Here is a 10,428-nt window from a genome sequence, read left to right on the forward strand (position 1 = left end):
CATATAAATGCATATATCTCAGAATCTGAGGCTCAGATTATACAAAAAACAATTTAAAAAATTTTAGTAAAAAAATGTCGTAAAATTTAAAGAGAAAAGTTGTTTGGTATTTTGGATTGAAAGTAATCAAAAATAATCAAAAAGAATCGCTGAAAAGAATCAATTATCTATTTTGATTATTTTTGATTATTTTCATTAATTTATAATAATCCTTATTATTTTTTGATTCTTTATAATCGTAATCATTACGTAATCCCAATATTTCAAACGCACAATTAAATAATCATTACGATTCTTTTTAGAAAATAATCTAACCGATTACTAATCGTAATCATAATTTAACAGCAATGGATGAAAATAAAATTTTTTTGATATTTTGTGAAGTTGGTTGTGTTAGTTGGATAGTGTTTGGGTTGGTCGTGCGATTTCAAACGATTTCGGCATTTTATTTCGGCTGTCAAAGAGAGCGCGTCATATGTAATAAGTAAAGCAACAACTTCCGAGATCATGTTTAAGCAACGAAGTGAATATTCAAAATGAAGTTGGCCTCAAAATTGTATTAAAAGTTGTGTCGTGTGTAGCGACAAGGGCAATTTCTAGCCCAACTCAATCAACCAACTAATTGATGTGTGTATGCCTTGCATAAAGATACAGAAAAAGAAGCGTAAATCATAGGCACACTGTCGTTCGATGTGAAAGTGGAAAAGCCGACTGGACACGAATATGAACAAATAGTTACGAACAAACTATCACTGATACAACACAGGAAAGCACATAGTCATCGCATACGCCACTTAGATGACGACCATGACAGGATCGAATGTTCAAAATTGAACATGTTCGTTGCTACCAAAGGGGCGGAAGTACAATAATATATTTAGTTCTTTTTATATATTCTATACATAAGAATATTAAATAAGATAAGATAAGAAATATGTAATACTTACGATCATGAAAACAGAGTCCACTAATTTTAAATAATAATTTCTTTCCTTCGGCAATATGTTCAAATATCATTGAGCATGCTTACTTGTTTAGCGTCAGCAAAGCCGAGACATTGTAATACATAAATATGTAAAAACACATACAGTTTCCACCTCTGGATTTTTTAGTGTGCAAAATTTGGTTAAGTCAGAGTTACATCTTCTGATGCTAGAATTTCTTGTAATATCTCAAAGGCATTTTCCTCAAATCAATTACGAGTATGATTTTTTTTATTGCGACGATGTAATACGACCATTCTCAAAATATTTAACAATGGCTTTGATATCTTAACGAAGTCATTCATAAAGCACCTGTAGTATCCTAAAAATGATATAAGCGCCCTTAATGTGGTGGGCTCAAGAAAATTGTATATTGGACTTTGTCTGAAGACATTTTTATTCCTTCTGCGAAGCCAAGAACCCCAAGTATTCGATTACCGTTCTAAAATTTTTTTCTTTTCTATAGAAACTTTCATTTTGGCTCTAAATAAACTTTTAAAAATTATTTCTATGGTACATCTTTCAAATCCTGTTTTTGTTTTTTCTCTGACTAATCCTTCTTCTTCTTTACTGGCACAGAAACCGCTGTTTTGGTTATTTGGCGCAAAATCGAGATACCAAGTCCAACCAGGTCCTTCTCCATCTGATCTCTCCAACGGAGTAAAGGTCTTCCTCTGCTTCCACGGGCGGGTGCTGAATTGAAACCCTTCAAAGCTGGAGTATTCTCTTCCATCCGGACAACAGAACCTAGCCGTTGCCAACACCGTCAATCCTTGCTCTCGAACACTACTAAGGCCGACTTATCAGCTGATGTCATTGTCCATGCCACTGCATCATATAGTAGGACGCGAATAATGAGGGACTTATGGAGTTTGGCCTTTATTCGTCGAGATAGGGCTTTCTTTTCAGCTGCCTACTTGGCACCTATTGAAAAGAAGTTTTAAAATTCAGAAAAAAGGTTTTGTGTGAATTTGGAAATATGGAATCACATGTTATTTCACGTGGATTGAACTGCTGCATATATATTTATACGCAATAATTAGAATTGTTTTGTTACTTAAATTTATGTTCTTGTTTTATACTCTTGTAACATGTTGTTTGCATCACTTAAAAATAATCGAGTTAGATATAGGGTCATCCATTTCGAGGTTCCCTAATTTGGTAAAGAAAAAACAAAGACACTTCAAATTAAATGGGTGATGTTTATTATCACTCTAAAGGACATTATTTAGCATTTATTTTTTGAAGAATATCTCTTTAAAATGTTGGCCGCTGCTACGCCTCAGATGATCCATCCGTTGAATCAATTTTCGATGATTCGTTTGAACATGTCGACTGGTAACTGGCGAATCACATATGTGATGCTTTGCTCCAAGGCCTGAATCGAAGCTAGATTGTCCGCACAGACTGAAGACTTTACATATCTCCACAGGAAAAAGTCGAACGGTATGATATCACACAATCTTGGCGGCCAATCGACGGGTACCTCTACTTGGATCACCCAGTATATGTAAATATAAATGATAAGAATGATAAGACGAATTGAAATTCGAGAGACTGCCTGTCTGTCCGTCTATACTTGTACATCTGCACAACTTGAGTAAACATTGAAATACCGTAAAGAAGCCTGGTACACATGGTTCATTGACAAAGACGAAAGGACAAGTTCGTAAAATGCCATAAATAAGCACTGAATTAAGATATGAAACTGTATTTTGCCAAAGAGTATCGCAGTAGCAAGGGATACCTGTGAGCCAAAAGTTTTGAAAAAGTTGGCGTAGCCCCGCCCCCTAGTTGTTTTAATGTACGTACATATGTATATGCATATCTTCCAACCCACTTAAAATACAATGACCACATTCGAAATAAATTCTATACTCGTAAAAGTTCCTACCGGCAGTGAAAATGGATAAAATTATATCATAACCCCTCTCACTCCCCATACAATGGTACTTTTAAAAACTAAAAGCGCAATAAATCAATAACTAAATACGTCAGAGAAATTAAGATTTTTTATTTCACTTTCCAGTACACACACCAGGAAGTACGAGTATAAATAAACAAGAGCACGAGAGCACCCATTGCAGAATCTAGTGATATATGAACGGCTGATTCGGTCTATTTAGTGTAACTAACTATTGTGCACGGCTATTGTGCATTGGCGCACCTTCTGCATTCATTCTTAACAAAAAAACTGCAACAAATCTTCATAATTTAAGTAGAAATTATAAAATCTATTTAAAATTTACCTTCCTCCACAATTTAACGGCGTAATATTCTTCTTTTTAATTGGCGTAGACACCGCTAACGCGATTATAGTCGAGTTAACAACCGCGCCCGTCGTTTCTTCTTGTCGCTAAGTGGCGCCAATTGGATATTCCAAGCGAAGCCAGGTCCTTCCCCACTAGGTCCTTCCAACGGAGTGGAGGTCTTCCTCTTCCTCTGCTTCCCCCGGCGGGTACTGCGTCGAATACTAGATTGTCAAATATCTCCCTTTCGCCTTTTTTCTCTTTACTCAATGTTTTATAAAAAGTGTTACGGTGATCGGATTTAGTTCAACTATGCGCCATTTCGTTCGTTAATCTGATTCCATCCAGACGGCAACTTCAGAATACGCCCTCGTAGAAGCCCCCCTCCTTATTTGAGAAGAACTCGGACAGACACTTTTCAGAAGCCTCTTTTGAGTTCAACTTTACACCAACAAGGGCGTTCGCCTTGGACAGGAACAGGTGGTAATCAGTTGGCGCTATATCCGCGCTACATGGTGGATGCGATAAAACCTCCCACAGAGCTCCCGTAGCTTCTGACGAGTCATCAACGAAGTGTATGGTCTGGCGTTGTCCTGGTGGAACACTACTCCCTTCCTGTTGGCCAATTCTGGACGCTTCTGATCGATCGCCTGCTTCATACGCTCCAGTTTTCGCAGTAGATAGTAGAATTAAGCCTCTGGCCACATAAGAGCAGCTCATAGTGCATGATTCCCTTCCAATCCCACCAAACACACAGCAAAACCTTCCTAGCTATCAATCCCGGCTTGGCCACTGTTTGGAACGATTCACCGGCCTCCGACCACGACCGTTTTCCCTTGATATTGTCGTATGTGATCCTTTTATCATCGCCAGTCATCATACGCTTCAAAAATGGGCTGAGTTCGCTTCAGCAGCATATCGCAGGTGTTGATTCGGTCCAGAAGGTTTGTTTGCGTCAAATCATGCGACACCCAAACGTCAATCTTTTTTGTGTATCCAGCTTTCTGTAGATAGTTTAAAGTAGTTTGGTGACTAACTCCCATTTACTGGGCGATGTCACGAGATGCCACATACCGGTCTAACTCGATGTTTTCCATGATTTGATCGGCATTCGTCGTCACAGGTCTTCCGCCGGCTGGCTTATCCATGGTGTAGTTTTCACCCACTCTGAATCGTCGAAGCCATTCCTCTGCAGTTCGAAGCGATAGAGCACCGTCTTCAAAAACACCATTAATCTCACGGAACGTTTCTCTAGCGGATTTGTCTAACGAAGGAAAACTTTAAAATAGCGCGAATTTCGGCGTTAGTGAACTCCATGTTTACACGACTATAACTGTTGGAGCCAATATCCAAACTAACAATATCCAACCTAAAATTTTTTTTATGTAAAATGACAGCTAAACAGGGTTGCAATTATGTTTTTACGTGTCATTGCACGCAAATAAACAGCGACGACATATTTTTCAGCCATTGCAAATAATTTTCTGCTTGAGTTTGCTGTTGTGCCGTTGCACCCAGAGGAAAATTCTGCAATTCGTGCACCGTGCAAGGGTTTTGCAAGAGCAAGAGAATACCCCTAATATGCATTTAAAAATCAGTAATTCACAATTATTGGGCGATTCTCGCACTCTATCGTCGAAATTTAACTATTTTGGTCATCGTGGTTAATTTTCCCCACTCGAAGCTTATGAAAATATAGTAACAAATATTCAATTTTCCAAATTTATATCTCTTTTATGGAATTTTATTTTAATTTTCCCTACTCTATTCCTCAATAGAGTTTTTTTATGCTGCTATCATTACAGTCAAAAAATCACATTGCGCGTCCGGTTCTAAAGCGGCGTAAATACCATGAAGTTTTTTGTTTTAAAGAGCGGCTTTTTAAACACTCATCGCTAAATATATATCATAACTTACACAAAATAATACCCAAATCAACGATGTAAAATTTTATGGAAAAATTTGCTTTTCACTGCTTGAAAAAAAAATTCAGCAACTGAATAAAATTAAGCAAACCCGAATCAAATATCACGAAACAGACAATGTCCAACTTTTAAAATGGTGCAGTACAGCATAACATGCGGTTAAGTATGTAACCAGATTGACTTTTACGATCTACATACGCACACCACAAATAGATAATTCACACGTAAAAGTATATACTTTTTTTAAACATCTTTTCCAAAACCCTAGTTAAACGTAAAGGAGATACATACTTGTATGTAAGTAATTCACATTTTCCGTTCTTGAGCTTCAATTACTTAGTTGTTTTCATCTTTAGTGAGTCATGTCACAAAAATTTTGTTAGCGCATGTTTAAAACCTCTGGTTGTCATTGCTCTCAGGACCTCCGAGAAAATGGTACCATTCATGGGGCGAAAACTTGCAAATGGTATAACACAACGAAAAATGAAGGTGGTGTAAAAGTCACAAGAAAAGATAAAAAACAAAGGTAATGTCAACTAAAATTGTTTATGCTGCATGGTATACTTGAAAACTGTTAACTTTATCAAAACCGTTTTTATTATTTTGATAATATTTGGGTTTTATCATCTGCGCTCTCTTTTTATGAAGCCATTTGTTTAGAAGAGGTTGCTATAAATCATTCTGATTTTTATAAGAGGTAAATTGAAATTAAATGATTTTCTCTTGAACTAATCAGTTATTGAGTTAAGTACTTATTTGAAAACATATATAATCTTTTTTTTTTTTTTGTTTTATTAAAGAGTTCGTTTTTTCAGAGTACAATAGTATTGTTCACAACGGCTGAAAGCAACACAAGTTAATACAATCAATTTAGACCTTCATTAAGCCATAATACGCCTCATATACTTAGTTATTTCTGAGTTTACAGGGCTTATGGTGCTCAATATAAGTATTTTAGTTAAATGAAATGAAATGAACAAATTTTCTTTTTAAATCTGTGGTTAGTGCTAAAGGTGGCTGAAATTGGTCCTAGACCTTAGAACTAACATCATATCACTATACAAAATGTCCCAAAATTTACAAAAATTTTAAATTTTTCCGCTATTTACGTAGTAAACTGTTGACAACCCTAAAAAACCTGCAGCTGACAGCTTAGGCCTAGTAAAAGAGGAACTTTGCATGATAGAACAACGCGTCTTCCAGGGATAATGGAATGCCCAACTTTTTCCAATGTGAGAGCGCCTCAAAATAAGCGATTTTTTTATAACATTTTCCATTGTGGCCAGATCGAACAAAATAAGAATTTTTGGGCATATTGCAAATTATTTTATATAGGACTTTTAATACTTATATGGCGAATCTACTTAAATCTTTATGATATACTAAAACAACTGAATTTTGATCTTTCAATACTTAATAAAGCGAATTAAGCCTGTTAGTTCTCAATTAATAAATGTTTTCAATCATTTGTAATTGAAAATTAATTCTACTATACATCAAATTTCAAGACGGTGTATGAAATATATTTAAATTTCGCATTTTCTTTGATTTTCATTGTTTTACATTTTTTAATTCTTAAACGCCGGCAACAAATCCCTCTGTTCACATATATTTTCAGTATAATTTCAATCGTTCCAGTTATTCCAATTGCAAAACCTTCCCAATCCAGTCAACTGCCAAAGCTTGGTAGGTAAGCGGTTCTTACATTTCCAGTGACAGGAGAGTTGGGCATCGCTTTATTTCTGATGTCTTCATTATTGAACAATATTTCAAAAATAATGAAGGATTGGCGGCCGCAGTTCGAAAATTCCATTCGAAATCGGGTCCAAATAGTTTTTTGACTTCGTCAACTGTACAGAGAATAACTGAAAAATCGTAGAAACCAAGATCCGTTGGTCGTGCAAAAACAAGTCGTTCAGAAAGCAAATTTTTTATAAATTTCTATATGTAGAAAAACATTATAGAAGTTGAACGCTTACTTTTCAAACAGTCGAAAATTAGCGGCTAATCGAATAGTCAACGACTTACGACTCTCCGGATACAGCAACCATAAACATCTATTTCCATTTTCAGTATATTTTCTACACTTCGTGTACTAACGGGATAATGGAAAATCAACGTTAATATTAAATTAATGCACCTTGGTTTTGATCGAGTATTTTATTTTGTTCCCAAAACTGTCTCAAATCCTCCCATTCACGGTAAGGTTAGTTAATGTTGGTAAAATCAATGTAAGCCTACATAAAATATTAACAAACATATGATTAACAATATTTGCTGTAGGTTTATATGTAGGATGCAGCCAGGTGTAGAAGTTTACGCAAGTGAGGAAAGTTCTCTGAACGCAATTCACTTGGTATTGGAAGGTGCCGCTACCTAGCTAATTGATGTCCTCGTAAGAGTGAAGGCTGACCGTCGTCCAAGAAGTGTGATTTACGAGATAAGGACTAAGGCGAGTAGGTCCTTGTGGCATTTACAGCAGTGGCCATATAAAGGAGCGCAAATACGGTGGGGGATTCGTGGTGGGAGCAAAACTTCATCGCCGACTACTATCATTCACTCCGGTGGATGAACGTCTAGCAACAATCCGCATCAAAGCGAAGTTTTTCAACATATCGCTGATATGTGCCCACGCCCCGACGGAAAAGAAGGACGATGTGACCAAAGATGCCCTCTATTAGCGCTTACAGCGCACCTATAAGAGCTACCCCGCCACGATGTCAAAATGGTTCTTGGCGACTTTAACGCCAGGGTGGGCAAAAAGAGTGGTGATGGGAGAGAGATTCTGTCGTCAAGACCCGGCATTCATTCAGCTCAATAAAAGGCTAGCCACAATCCGTATCACACAAAGATGTCTTCTATGAGCGCTTGGAGCGAACTTATGAGAGCTGCCCTCGCCACTATGTCAAAATCGTGCTTGGCTACTTTGGTACAACGGTCGGTAAATTCAGTCTCCATGATGAAACACCTGCAAATGGGTTGAGGCTGATCGACTTTGCCGGATTATCTGTATTACTAGATTATAACATTGGAGCTATTCAAACACGGCGGCGAAGAACTGATAAGGAGCATGCATCAGCTTCTTTGCAAAATATGGTCGGATGAAAGCATGCCCAACGATTGGAATTTAAGTGTGCTATGCCCAATCCATAAAAAAGGAGACCCCACAATCTGCGCCAACACCTGTGGGATAAGCTTCCTCAACATCGCATACAAGGTTCTATCGAGCGTATTGTGTGAAAGATTAAAGCCCACCGTCAACAAACTGATTGGACCTTATCAGTGTGGCTTCAGACCTGGTAAATCAACAACCGACCAGATATTCACCATGCGCCAAATCTTGGAAAAGACCCGTGAAAGGAGAATCGACACTCACCACCTATTCGTCGATTTCAAAGCTGCTTTCGACAGCACGAAAAGGAGCTGCCTTTATGCCGCGATGTCTGAATTTGGTATCCCCGCAAAACTAATACGGCTGTGTAAACTGACGTTGAGCAACACGAAAAGCTCCGTCAGGATCGGGAAGGACCTCTCCGAGCCGTTCGATACCAAACGAGGTTTCAGACAAGGCGACTCCCTATCGTGCGACTTTATCAATCTGCTGCTGGAGAAAATTATTAGAGCTGCAGAACTGAACCGAGCAGGTACAATCTTTTATAAGAGTGTACAGCTGCTGGCGTATGCCGATGATATTGATATCATCGGTCTCAACACCCGCGCCGTTAGTTCTGCTTTCTCCAGACTGAACAAGGAAGCAACGCAAATGGGTCTGGCAGTGAACGAGGGCAAGACGAAATATCTCCTGTCATCAAACAAACAGTCGTCGCACTCGCGACTTGGCTCCCACGTCACTGTTGACAGTCATAACTTTGAAGCTGTAGATAATTTCGTCTATCTTGGAACCAGCGTAAACACCACCAACAATGTCAGCCTGGAAATCCAACGCAGGATTATTCTTGCCAACAGGTGTTACTTCGGACTGAGTAGGCAATTGAAAAGTAAAGTCCTCTCTCGACGAACAAAAACCAAACTCTATAAGTCGCTCATAATTCCCGTCCTGCTATATGGTGCAGAGGCTTGGGCGATGACAACAACCGATGAGTCGACGCTGCGAGTTTTCGAGAGAAAAGTTCTGCGAAAGATTTGTGGTCCTTTGCGCGTTGGCCACGGCGAATATCGCATTCGATGGAACGATGAGCTGTACGAGATATACGACGACATTGACATAGTTCAGCGAATTAAAAGACAGCGGCTACGCTGGCTAGGTCATGTTGTCCGGATGGATGAAAACACTCCAGCTCTGAAAGTATTCGACGCGGTACCCGCCGCGGGAAGCAGAGGAAGAGGAAGACCTCCACTCCGGTGGAAAGACCAAGTGGAGAAGGACCTGGCCTCGCTTGGAATATCCAATTGGCGCCACGTAGCGAAGAGAAGAAACGACTGGCGCGCTGTTGTGGACTCGGCTATAATCACGTAAGCGGTGTCTACGCCAGTAAAGAAGAAGAACATTGGAAAATTTATCGAGCTATCTGGCTGCCTCCGGATCGAAAACCACCAACAAGATCGATCATGTTTTAAAAGACGGAAGACAGTGTGTCTGAAGTGTTTTAAACATACCGCCTCTGCAAACGCACATTAACAAACACAAGGAATGTTCGACGTCGAGTTCGTTTTCAAAAATAAATTCTGTAATTTTTTCTTTGTTCTTCAGTTTGAAAGATACAGCTTCACTATGCCATCAAAATACCGTTTGAAAGGAACTTGAAATTACTTTATTTAATGTCGTTCCCTTGGTTTAAAAGTAAATAGCTTATTAGAAGCAGCGTAGCAAAGTATATGTAAATAACTTTTGTAATGATATTGATTTATAAAATATAAGAACACGTATTCGAAAATTAATTACTTTCTAGCTGCTGTAGTCTAGTTAAAAGTACATAACAAATGTCTTTATCACTTGACGAGATTTTTTATGTTATTATACAATTGTTCACAAATAATATCTCAAGATCACACGCAAATCGCACACTCCCAAAAAACGTAAATTACTGGTGAGAAGTAAATAGTCAGTTAGTACTAATTTCCGATCGTCATTTGCTCTCTTGAAACCTGTCAACTTCGTTAATTTCATTATGAAGTAAGAGCTATTAACTGTATTGTATCTCTGTACGCATCTACATATGTATATACATATGTATGTATGCACAAATGTGCGAGTACTTAAATTCATACTGCCTTCGTACATATGTATGTATATATTGTACATATGTAATA

At 38.1% G+C, this 10,428-nt stretch overlaps 1 protein-coding gene across 1 annotated transcript in view; it reads left to right on the top strand.

Moving 5' to 3' along the window:
• Positions 1–10,428, top strand: part of LOC105231168 (GTP-binding protein 1) — a 261,542-nt gene that overhangs the window by 84,101 nt on the left and 167,013 nt on the right. The gene's annotated exons all lie outside the window — the stretch shown is intronic.

The sequence above is a fragment of the Bactrocera dorsalis genome, chromosome 3 (assembly GCF_023373825.1).
Source record: "Bactrocera dorsalis isolate Fly_Bdor chromosome 3, ASM2337382v1, whole genome shotgun sequence".
Classification (NCBI taxonomy): domain Eukaryota; kingdom Metazoa; phylum Arthropoda; class Insecta; order Diptera; family Tephritidae; genus Bactrocera; species Bactrocera dorsalis.